Raw genomic sequence first — 12,461 nt, forward strand, 5'->3', positions numbered from 1 at the left:
ATCTCATTCATTACATCAAACACTCTACTAACAAGAATATTCAAGTTTTACAAAGTGTGTATCCCTTATCTGAAATGCGTGGGATGAGAAGTGTTTCCAATTTTGATTTTTTTCCAGTTTTGGACTATTTGCATTACACTTACTGGTTGAACATTCCTAAATTAAAAATCCAAAATCTGAAATGCTCCAATGAGCATTTTCTTTGGCACTCAAGAATTCCAAATTTTGGAGCATTTCAGGTTTCAGATGTTTTTGATTAAGGATACTCAACTATCAAACTGGGGGCTCCAACTAGGACATTGTTCCAAAGAAACCTTCCAGAATGTCATGACCTAGTAGCAAAGTTAAATGTTTTTATTGGAAAGGGGTCCCAATTTAGATTCCAAGAGAGGGTTCTTGGACCTCATGCAAGAAAGAATTTGGGGCAAGTCCATACAGTAAAGTGAAATAAAGTTTGTCAGGAAAGTAAAGGAATCAAGAATGTCTACTCCATAGGCAGAACAGCAGTGTGGGTTGCTTGGCTGATTGTTCTTACTGTTACTTCTTGATTATATGCTAAACAAGGGGTTGACTATTCATGAGTTTCCAGGAAGAGGGTGGGCAATTCCTGGAGCTGAGGTTTCCCCCTGCCTTCTTAGACCATATAGGGTAACTTCCTTATGTTGCCATGGTATTTGTGAACTGTATGGCACTGGTGGGAGTGTCTTTAGTATGCTAATGTATATATAATTAGCGTATAATGAGCAGTGCGACAACCAGAGGTCACTTTCATTGCCATCTTGGTTTTGGTAGGTTTTGGACAGCTTCTTTACACATGCTGTTTCATCGGCAAGGTCTTCATGACTGGTATCTTGTGCCAACCTCCTATCTCATCCTGTCTCTAAGAATGCCTTAACCTCCTGGGAATGCAGCCCAGTAGGTCTCAGCCTTATTTTACCCACCCCCTAATCAAGATGGAATTGCTCTGGTTCAAACGCCTCTAACAGGTAGAAATTAAGATGATAGAAAATTTTACCTCCTTATAATAATTTAAGAGACCAATTACTGTATGGCTTATTTATTTGTATATTTTATACAATGTTTTCTAAATACATAGCATTCATCAATGTTTCTTTGGATGAATTTTAACAAATATCAGTGACAAGGTTTTTTTTGGAGGGATTTAAACCAGTGGGGAGCTCAAGGATATTTATTTTGCTGTCATTCTTGAGCCACTGTAAATATTTCAGTTAAGAGTACTCATAGGAAAGCAAGCAACTGGCGTTATCCGGATTTGAAAACAGTTCTGCTTTCTTCAGCATCCATGCTGTCAGTAGCTGTCTAACCTTGCTTTCTGACATTATGCAAGAACTGGATGCTTTTAGCTAACAAACCCTCACTCATCCTGGCTTTTTCCATCCTTTGATCCCTTACCTTGATGCTGCTTTATGGAGCCAAAACACTTCAAAGCTCAGACTCGAATAGATAGTATCAAAACATAAAGACAGAACTGAATCAGCTCATGAATCCTCAAAATCAAAAGTCCTTCTCCCCTGACCACATGCCCAGCATTTGTGACTTAGTGAATCATAGGGTGGGGACGTGACTCACAGTCATCCCAACATGCTCCTTTTTTCATTAGTTGTTTCTGAAGAATTGTAAAGTTCTGAATTCAAAGCATGCCTATAAAGTATTGAGATGGACTTTTTCTTCCCTGTAGCATGCCAGAAACTATACAATCCACCTCCTTTGAAGGAGTTTGCTCATTTAAAAAAAAAAAAAAGGTAAGCATGTTTTAAAATTTTAATTGCAACAGACAGTACAGAAAACCATTTTTATGACTACAGCATGTGTTGCCTGGATCTGCTGCTTTTTCTTCTTTCTTATTTTCTCTCATCCTTTGTTCCACTAAATCCTCCTGCTCCCACCCTCTTTACCACCACCACCTCCTCTCCCTCCCCCCTCCACCCTGGATCCCTAGAGAGGGCTGACCTAGGGGCTGGGTAATAATCCCAGACAGGGCTTGGGATTCCAAATTGCCAGAAATCAAGACTGCCATACAGGGAGAACATGGAAGGACAGAGAGTGGTTGATATGAACACATCCATGTGCTCCAAGTGGGCAAAGTAATTCGTTAAAATGTGTAAATATAAATGCTAGAAATCGAATCTCTATCGAGTGGCCAATACTATAAAGGGATTACTTTCTTCCAAACAATTGTTTCCTTCTGTATTTTTCCTGCCAATCTATATAGTGTTTATAATTTAACCTTCTTGTTGTTATTTTCCTGAGCTGTGGACAAACCTTATCATTTAACACATGCAATAAATGGGAGTAAGTTCAGTTTTTCATAGAGGATAACCATGATAAAAAAGAAGAAATTTGCTAACACCATACACTATGTTAACATTGAGATTAGAACTTTCAAAAGAGTAGTCGGGGGGCAAAAGCTTGATTGGAAGGGACTGAAGGGAATGGGAGGAGAAGAATTGAAGGCAGTCAGTATAGACAGCCCCAGAATAGTGCAGTGAAGAGTGGCAGAGATAGTAGAGCCAGAGGGAGAGCTATGCGTGCACGTGGGGTCAAGAAAGTTTTTAATATAATTAATATGAAAGAAATAAGAGCATCTTTATATGATGTTAGTAATGATGAGTACAAGAGAGGAAAAACTGATGACAAAGAGGAGTGTATTAGTTCGTTCTCATACTGCTATGAAGAAATATCTGAGATTGGGCGATTTATAAAGAAAAAGAGGCTGAATGGACTCACAGTTCCACATGACTGGGGAGGCCTCACAATCACGACAGAAGGCAAAGGAGGAACATCTGCACATCTTACATGGCAGAAGGCAAGAGAGTGTGTTCAGGGGAACTGCTCTTTATAAAAAACCATCAGATCTCATGAGACTTATTCACTATCACAAAAACAGCAGAGGAAAAACCTGTCCCCATGATTCAATTACCTACCACCAGGTCCCTCCCACAACACATGGGGATTATGGGAGCTACAATTCAAGATGAGATTTGGGTGGGGACACAGCCAAACCATATCAGAGAGTATGTTTGCCAAGCAGCATTAAAGCTTTATGTTCATGAATTTAAGATGACAGTGGAAGGATTGCTGAAGATGGAGCATGTTAGGGGTTAAATTGTATTCCCTACCCCAAAAAAATTTAAATGTTGAAGTCCTAACCTCTCGTACCTCAAAATGTTACCTTACTAGGAAATAGGGTCATTGCTGATATATCCTAATTAGTTAAGATGTGAGGAAGCCCTAAGCCAGAATTATTGGTGCCCTCATAAAAATAGGAAATTTGGATACAGACAGGTACACATGTGAACACAAAGACAGAAATTGGAGTGATGAATCCACAACCCAAGGATTGCCAGCAAGTCACCGGAGTCCCAGACAGCATCCTGGGGCAGCCCCCTACATGGTACGAACCCCATCAACACCTTGATCTCAGACTTCCAGCCTCCAGAACTGTGTGAGAATACATTTCTACTCTTTAAGCCACCTAATTTGTGGGACTTTGCTTTGACAGCCCTAGCAGACAGGGTGACTGAGGGAGCATGCTAGGAAGAGAGGAAGCAGGGGTCCTAGAGTGAGAGGCATGCCTTGCAGCTGTGGAGGCCATGCAGCTGCAGGAAATGACAGGGTCCAGAATGATGGGAATGAAAGGGGAAGGACCAGACTGTGAGAGGGAAGGTCAGCAGGGAACTGAGAGACCAGGAGAATGGAGGGACAATCTATGTATACATTGAACTTGCCCAGAGTTAAGACAGGAAGAGGAATGCAATGGTGAGGCAGGAACACCAAGGAACCAGGGGGAATGACCTCAGGATAACAGATGTCAGCAAAATGAGAAGTCAGGTCACATATCCTGATGACCTGAGATTCAATGCAGGACATTTTTAGGGAAGAGAGAAAGGATGATGCAGAAGTGGTAATGAGGAGTGAAAAACAAGCGCACCCTGCCTCCAGGCCCCATGGTACAACTTGGAGGAGCAAACCACAGTCACCATGGGACAAGGGGAATACCGGCAGAATCGGAAGGCAGTATTCCCAGGGGACAGCCAGGTTTTCATCAGAATGAGATGGTGCTGGAAGAGTCGGAGCCAAGGCTGACACTATTGGGTTTTGCAAATAATGAACTGTGACTTCCAGCAGGACCCGAGAGGGAGTCTGGGATTGGGCAAGGGTAGAGGATGTCCTCCTCTAGTCCATGACCAATGCTGATCCATATTGCACTAATTACTTCCTTGACTCCAAGTTAGTACATCAAAAGCAGTAAATGTTCCATCTCCAGCTGCACTCAACCTTATTAACTCTATTTTCTAACTCTAGTTAATTCTGTCCCAGGACCTGGCATTTACAGGCTGAAGCAGCAGTGAACTCCTCTTTTCTCTGGGACTCACAGAAATCATAGCAGCTGTGTTGTTGTAGGGTTTCTTGGCATTTTGTTTAGTTTTGGTTTGGTTTTTAGCCAGTAATTTTTTTTCCAGAAAGGCATTCTTTCTCTTCACTGCAGTCAGGGGTGGAAAGAGGGCAAGTAATCGAATTCCCAGATGACCATCTCCCTAGAAAGTTTTCACTATTCCAAAATATATGGCATTATTTTAGTATCCTCAGCTCTGTTATTTTGAGGGTAACCTCAGCAAACATGTCCCGATCATGAGCAAGGTGTATCATTTGACAAGAAGACTGTCACTTTTGTGATTAGAAAAAAGTATCCTTCCTCCTGGTGAATGTAGGCCATGTCAGAGCACTCAGCTTGACAAGGAGACGGTAGACTGGATTTTAGATCCCATTTACTTCTTGGGATAAGTATTCTCACACAGTCAACAACTTAGACAACTGTACATAGCAGATCTAATGAGAGGAAAGTAATTAGGTGTTTTAAGGAATATTTTTATTGAAGTATGTGGAATATGGCCTGAAGTAGTGACTGTCATGTCACTACATTTTACACATTCCAGTGTGTGTGAAATATATTTTTTAAAGTTTCCTTTGTTAATCCCCTTATAAAATAATTGAACAAGTCTTTTTTATGTGCAATTGTTTCTGAAAATATGTTAAAGGTAGCCAGAAAAGTGTTCACTTTTTCAGACTATTATCTCATTCTAAGAAAAATTAGGACAACTTGACTCATGCTGGAGAGGCTAGAGTCCTGGAGAGAATGAAATTAGAAAAACCTGGATTTTGGGTCCCCCAAGATAGCTCAAATCTGTCAGTTCTGCAAAAACAGAATTATGCCCCACTCCCATTCTCTCACTTTTCACCTGAGATGCAGACAGGGCTTGCAAAGGACACGCTAAGGTCGGGCTTTCCCTCACTGGGCCCTGCCACCCTGGAGGTCATATTTTCTTTACCTTTTGTCCACTTTTCCCTTCCTGCGGCCTGGCTTGAAGGGCAATTCTTGTTCAGAAGAAATCAAGTCTAAGATGTTACTAGTCTGGAAATGTTGGTCTGGTCTGCCTCTAACATCTGTGGGGCCCAAAGCAAGAGAACAGACGAAGGTCCCCAAACCATACGTCTAGTTATTTGGAAGTTACAAATCAAAACCAACAAACTGCTGAACAAAAGGTCCTATTCTCTTACCTGATAAATATACCCTCAAACAACCCAGAAACCCAAGGTAGGAGTGCGGTGGCACAGGGAGTGCCAACTCCTGGCCAGTAGCCCATGCTCCTTCTTTTCCCACAGCCAGCCCTCCATGAATGACGGGCCTCCTGCGGCCACTAGCGCACGCTGCAGCTCACAAGTCAACTCCATCCACACCCCCACAAACAGCTGCCCCTTGGCCACTACTCAGACATAAGGACACGCCCAGCAGGGTATGCCCTCAGGAGGTCAGACCAGGAAAGAAGCCATGCACAGCCAGGAGCCAGCTCAGAGCCTGTGATGGCAAATTGTACACGGCAACTTGACTGGACACAGGTGCTTGGATTAGACTTGATTTCTGGGTGTGGCTGTGAGGGTGTTTCCAGAGGAGATTGGCATTTGAATCCATGGATCGGTAAAGTTGGTGTCCGCCCCAGTGTAAGTGGGCACCATCTACTCTACTGAGGGCCTGAAGAGAACAAAAGGCAAAGGAAGGAGGAATTCGCCCTTACTTGCTTGCTGCCTGCCTGCTCGCACAGAGACATCTCATCACATCTTCTCTGGCCCTCGACTGAGATTCACACCATTGGCTTCCCCGGTTCTCAGGCATTTTGACTTGGACTGAATTACACCATTGGCTTTCCTGGACTCCAGCTTGCACATAGCAGATTGTGGGATTTCTCAGTCTCTATAATTACAGGAGCCAATTCTTCAAAATCAATCTCTCTCTCTCTCTCTCTCTCTCTCTCTCTCGCTCTCGCTCTCGCTCTCTCGCTCTCTCGCTCTCTCTCCAGATCACAGTCTAGAAGTCTTCTCACATTCTCAAATTTGGCGTATCCCTTTGATCCCTCCAGACTCCTCATCCCAGGGGACCATCATGGCCAGGGGAGGGTCAGAGCAGGACCCTATAAACCACAGACCCCAGGGCAGGAGCCCCTCTGGCCTGGATCTAAGGGTGGTATTTTCAATGATCATTAAAGATTTATCATAGGCTCTCCAAATAGAAGTCTAATAGTCTCAAAACATGATGCAGAAGAAGTCTGTAAAAAATATAAATTCCTAGGCCCCAACTCAGACCTATGAATCAGATCATCCGTATGGAGTTTCTAGGAATCCACATTTTTAAACAATCTTCCTAAATGACTTGTATTTATACTAAAGTTTGAGAATTGCTATCAAACAGCTAGCAGTTAGAGTGAAGGGTCCTGCCTTTCCCATGAAGTCCATCAACTCTATGCCCCCAAAAGCTGGGCCCTTGGATGGGCTGCTCTCCATTCTAGAGACTTTACCATCTTTCCTCAGGAAGCTAAGCCCAGACTCTTCAGTACAGTGTCAGATAAACACTGATCACATTGTACTCTCCAATTCCAAGAACACCATTACTTAATTCCTGGCAAGTTACAATGTAATTGAGTAGGTTGCAGTTTTCTTTTTTATATCAGGCATAGTTAGCCAACTTCCTGGAAACACCATGAGCTCTTGATGAAAATTCCAGAAACACACATCATTTCCTAATTAAGGCTGGGAATTTAAAAAAATTATTAAACCACATGCTTTCTAATTCCTGTTGCCCTTTTTTTTCACCCACCATTCAGCATTCAGCAGACACTTTCTGGGTTATCAGGATAGGACCATCCAGGCAGAACAAAAGCTATGGATTATGAACTACAGAGGAAAGCTTGGTAAATGAACAGCAGAAACTATGGTCTACAGGGGCCTGGCTTTCTCCCATCTAGATAACTAGGCCCAACCCTATTTGGGCTTAGTTTCCTAAATCAGATGAAATTGGGCACATTCAGGTGGTATTCTGACAGAAAAAAAAGGGATTCTCTTTTTTTCTTTCTTTTAAATTTTAGAGCATTAACTTTAAACATCAAGATCCAAACCCCAAGGATTCAGGGAACCTCATACCATAAACCATTTGTATTAGTGAGGGTTCTCCAGAGAAACAGAATCAGCAGGAGGTATAGACAGAGATAGAAAAACATGTAATTGGCTCCCACGATTATGGAGGCTGAGAAGTCCCTCAATCTGCTGCCTGCAAGCTGGAGACTTAGGAAAGCTGGTGGTACAATTCAGTCCAAGTCCAAAGGCCCAAGAACTAAGAGCACCATTGTCAGAGAGCAGGAAAAGAGAGATGTCCCAGCTCAAGAAAAGAGAGAGCAAATTTGCCTTCCTTCCACCATTTTGTTCCATCCTGCTCCATTCCTCAACAGGTGTGATGATGCCCGCCTGCATTGGTGAGGGAGATTTTTACCCAATCTCAAGCTTTTTGTGTAGTCAAATATGGGATACAAATGAAAAATACTTAAAGTGCATCATCATTAACTTCCAACTTAGTCTAGTTTGACTTCCCTTTTCTTCTATCCTGTCGAATCTTTGAGGGATCTCTCCTTGTTCATCTCTGTATCTCTAATAATTAGCACAGTGTGAGGCACGTGGTAATCAGTTATAACAGTAGATTATTGGTCTCCAACATAATTAGGCCCATCCAAAAACAAAAAAACCAACTTTCCAAACCTACTTTGCAAAGTTCATAAACAGTAGATATGCTATGTCTCAAAGGTGCTGGCCAAAAAAATTAAAAACTTGGGAATTATGTGTTTTTTTTTTTCACCAGGTCTACTTTTCTGTCACAAGAGCCATATATTAACAACACACCCACGTATGCCTTTCTTTTTATCCACTTTTCTCCATGAAGTCTGTCACCATCAACTGTTAAAACTATAAAGATTTGATCAGCTAAGTAAGTGATCTTTGGAACTAATTTCTCTCATACTTCCTAAAGGAACTTTGAAAATCTATGTATCACTCTGCATATTTTCAAGTAAACACCTAAGATTTTTCATCATAAATCTGAATAACTTCAAAGTATGTACTTTCTAGCATACTGTAAATATTGATTTTTAAATAAAATATATCACACTTTGTATCCAACAGACTCTAAATACCAAAGCAATTTGACACTTACTCTCCCACCCTCAGTCTTAAAACTTCACCAACAAGCTCTTTTTTGACAACCAAAAAAATCTGTATCATTCCTTTTTAAAATTTTGAAGTTTTCTGGATTATCTTTACAATGATTTTTAGTACACAACTAACCAAAGCAACATAAATATATAGCATATTTTGATACATAATTATAAAACACAGTAAGTTAAGTGTTACTGAAAAATAAAACTAAATCAATGGATCTCTTTAAATTAGTTCATGTACCTGTGGCTCTTCCTCAGTATTAAAATGAGACAGAAGTTGGCATCAATTCTATCCTTATTTTTTATTTTTTTAAACATAAGCTCTGAGAAAATGTGTTCAATTAAATAATGAGAATGTGAGCATTTTCTGATGAAAATGTCACACTGTTATTTGAATGCCTTCTTGATTATAAGTTAAAAAGTACATAGTGATCTATTATCAAAAACTATTGACCTATTTGTTGACAACTCTGTTAGGTCCTCCTTTAATTTTACTGAAAGCAAAGAATTGAAAACTACCTAACTTACAAAAAGAAAAACAAGAAGAGGGAGGAGGAGGAGAGGAAGAAGAAAAAGAGGAAAGAAGAAAGAAGAGGAAGAAGAAAAGGAGGAGGAAGAAGAAATGTGTTACCTGATCATTAGAGTTCAGTTTTTAAGTTTCTAAGAAGTATGACACAAAACATCTTGGCCAAGACTTACCACATGGCTGTTGACTTTACTGCCAGCCTTTTACTTACAGGTATCTTGCTTATGGAGCTAAAATAGGTGAAACTGGAGTTAGAAACAAAAACATAAAATTGTAAATTGTGCATTTGGGGACTTTTCTCCTTGACTGTGAACAGAGACCTATATATAATGCCAAATTTTATTTTTTAAGGATATCTGCAAATGCAGAGTAAAGAAATGACAGAAGGACAGACACTTGGGGATATTCATGTATATATTAATAATTTCTTCCCAAATATGACTGAAAATGCACTTAAAAGAAGTGAAATCAGTATATTAACATCTGAAAGGGATACATTAATTCTAATTAAATCAAGCCAGTTTTCTAAAGTTCAGATCATTGCATATTAGATTTACATTTTGGGAAAAAAATTTATTTGCTTTTGAACCAATAGATTTCTGCTTTTGACAGAATAGTTTAAATATTTTATGCAAGTTGACAGCAAGAGAAAGAACTTAGACACCAATTAGTACAGAACAAGATTATGGAAAGCACATTAAGGACTGTTAAGCACATTAGTTAGAGTATAATCTGCAACATATTCCTGTTAAACTACTTAACGCTAATTCTGTGGACTGAGCTTTGTCCCCTCAAAATTTATATTTCAAAGGCTTAACCCTCAATGTGACTATATTTGAAAATAGTGCCTGTGAAGAGGTGATAAAGGTTAAATGAGGACACAGGTTGGGGTCCTACTTCAATAGGACTGGTGCCCTGTAAAGAAGAGGATGAGACACCAGACACTCTCACCCGTGCGCTCGCTCTCTCACTCTCTCTCTCTCTCTCTCTCTCTCTCCCCCCCCTACCCCACATGTAAGAATATAACAGGAAGGCAGCCAACTGCCAGCCAGGAAGACAGCCCACACCAGAACTTGACCATGCTGACACCCTAATCTTGGATTTCTAGCCTCCAGAGTTATGAGAAAATAAATGTCTGTTGTTTAAGCCACGTGCTGCATGGTATTTTGTTATGGTAATCTAAGCTGACTTGTATACCTAATAACTATGTGGCAGGAATAATACATGAACAGAAAAGTGGTTCATGAGTGATAGTGAGCAGAAGACTTGTACCTTCATAAAAAATATAGATTTCATATTTTGCTAACTTTTAGCAAAAATTAATGGAAGTGTTTCTCCTATGAATCTGAGTAAAAATTTAATAAAATATAAAATACTAACTTACCTCTAATATGTTTCTTTTATTAGAAAATATAGCATTGATTTGTTGGAAGAAATTGTAGGTCTTTTCACCTTGAAATTATGCAAATTAAACTACTGAGACATAGAGCAAAATGCAGATAAATGAGAGTATTCACTGAACTTGTTTTCATTACTGAGATGGTGAAATTCCAGAGAAAGTGTGGTTCATAGTTCATTGGCGTTTCCCAGTACAACTTCTTACAAATCTTGACTATTTCAAGATAGAAAGAGACCTCTCATGAGTTTGCCGTCTGGATGAATAACTTAATGCCATCTTCAATATTTCTAAGAGATGTTCTCTTTGTTTTATTGTCTTTCTTTTTTTTCTTTTTGAGAGGTAGTCTCACGAAGAGCGAGACTCTGAAACCCAGGCTGGAGTACAATGGCGCAATCTCAGCTCACTGCAAACTCCACCTCCACCTCTCAGGTTCAAGCGATTCTCCTACTTCAGCCTCCCAAGTAGCTGGGATTACTGGTGCCCACCACCATGCCCAGGTAATTTTTGTATTTTTAGTAGAGATGGGGTTTCACCATGTTGGCCAGGCTGATCTTGAACTCCTGACCTCAAGTGATACGCCTGCCTTGGCCTCCCAAAGTGCTGGGATTACAGGCGTGAGCCACCGCACCCAGCCTGATTTATTCTCAAGCGTCTCTTCCCTCAGGAACAATGCCTTCTTTGTCAGTAGTGAAGATGGGGGTGGGAAATGCCATCATTTCTGCCTAATTCCATGATACTCCTGACGTCCAAACACCCCACCCAGGTGAGCATACCTGCTCAGGTATGCTTTGTCCCTAAGAGAGATAAGCATAAGACAGGGGAAGAGACGATGCCCTGCACCTTTGGTTTATGCCGGTTTGATTAAAGGAAAATACTCGTAGTATTTCCTTTGACAGAGAGTATTTCCTTTGAGAGTCTTTCTCTCTCTCTCTCTCAAATACCCATAGTTTGACCTTCCTCTGCTTGGTGTTCCAGAGGTTTCTATACCCAGGGCAATCAAGGTACTACACTATAATCTGAGTTGGATGAAAAATTTGTCACTTTGTTTGCAGGACAGAAGAAAAAGAGCTATAAAAGAAATGGTGGATAAGGAGAAGCAGCTTGATTCAGGTGTACTTTTGAGCAAACAAATATAGAAATATATATAGAGTGAGAATTTGGAAATTGATTCTGAGTCTGCATAGCTCTTGGGATGTCTTCATGTACCCCTAAAGCTATGGAAATCTCATTTTGAATTAAGTATTTCTATCATTGCTAATAATTATCATTGCAATGTACTGGGAACCTATTGTATTAAGTTCCTCAATACATATATATGGAGAGAGAGCATGCACTCATTTAAATTGTACTTCTCATGCGATAGCCATTATTAAACCCATTTTAAAGATGAATAAATTGGGACTAAGAGAAAAGTAATTTGCCCAGGATCCCATGGCTAGTCAGTGCCACAGCCAAATTCAACCGTACCTCCATTTGGTTGGATAGCCTGTGCTTTGCAGTACACCCTATAGTGGCCTTGTTTCTGTGTTCTCAACTGGCAGCAGCTGAATATCTCTCCCTCCCAGAGAACTAGTGCTTACAAAGTAATGTCTCTAATGGTAGATTTCAGGATTATGTGGCAGACTTTTGAAAGGTATTTTCCTCAAGACATTCTTCCTAGTGCCTCCTCAAATCATGGAAATACATTTTTTTCTCTCTTTTTCTGATACACACATCACCCTATTTCTTAATGAGGTTACAGGGGTGGGGAGAATCAAATATAAATAGCAAAAAAGCAATCAAATTAAGAAAACTTGCAAGTATTCCAGGGTCTCTATTTAGTCCACTGTTAGAAATCCTAACTGTTTTCATACTTAAAGATTTTGTGGTCACTAGTTTTTTTTTCCCTTAAAATGTTCCCCAAAGGATTAATTCTTTAATTCTCAATTTTTGACATACACCTGTGAACCCAATCCCTTTAGTGATTAACCACATAGTT

At 40.3% G+C, this 12,461-nt stretch overlaps 1 long non-coding RNA gene across 2 annotated transcripts; it reads left to right on the top strand.

Annotated features, from left to right (window-relative positions):
- Positions 1-731: 731 nt before the first annotated feature.
- On the top strand, positions 732-8,520 carry LOC128928493 (uncharacterized). 2 transcript variants are annotated; one of them, XR_013523745.1, is made up of 3 exons: positions 732-915; positions 1,700-1,763; positions 6,378-8,520. It is a non-coding gene; the product is annotated as an uncharacterized LOC128928493 (long non-coding RNA). The 2 variants fall into 2 exon arrangements; XR_013523746.1 differs by lacking the exon at positions 1,700-1,763 and adding an exon at positions 3,288-3,466.
- The last annotated feature ends 3,941 nt before the right edge of the window (positions 8,521-12,461 follow it).

The sequence above is a fragment of the Callithrix jacchus genome, chromosome 11 (assembly GCF_049354715.1).
Source record: "Callithrix jacchus isolate 240 chromosome 11, calJac240_pri, whole genome shotgun sequence".
Taxonomy (NCBI): domain Eukaryota; kingdom Metazoa; phylum Chordata; class Mammalia; order Primates; family Cebidae; genus Callithrix; species Callithrix jacchus.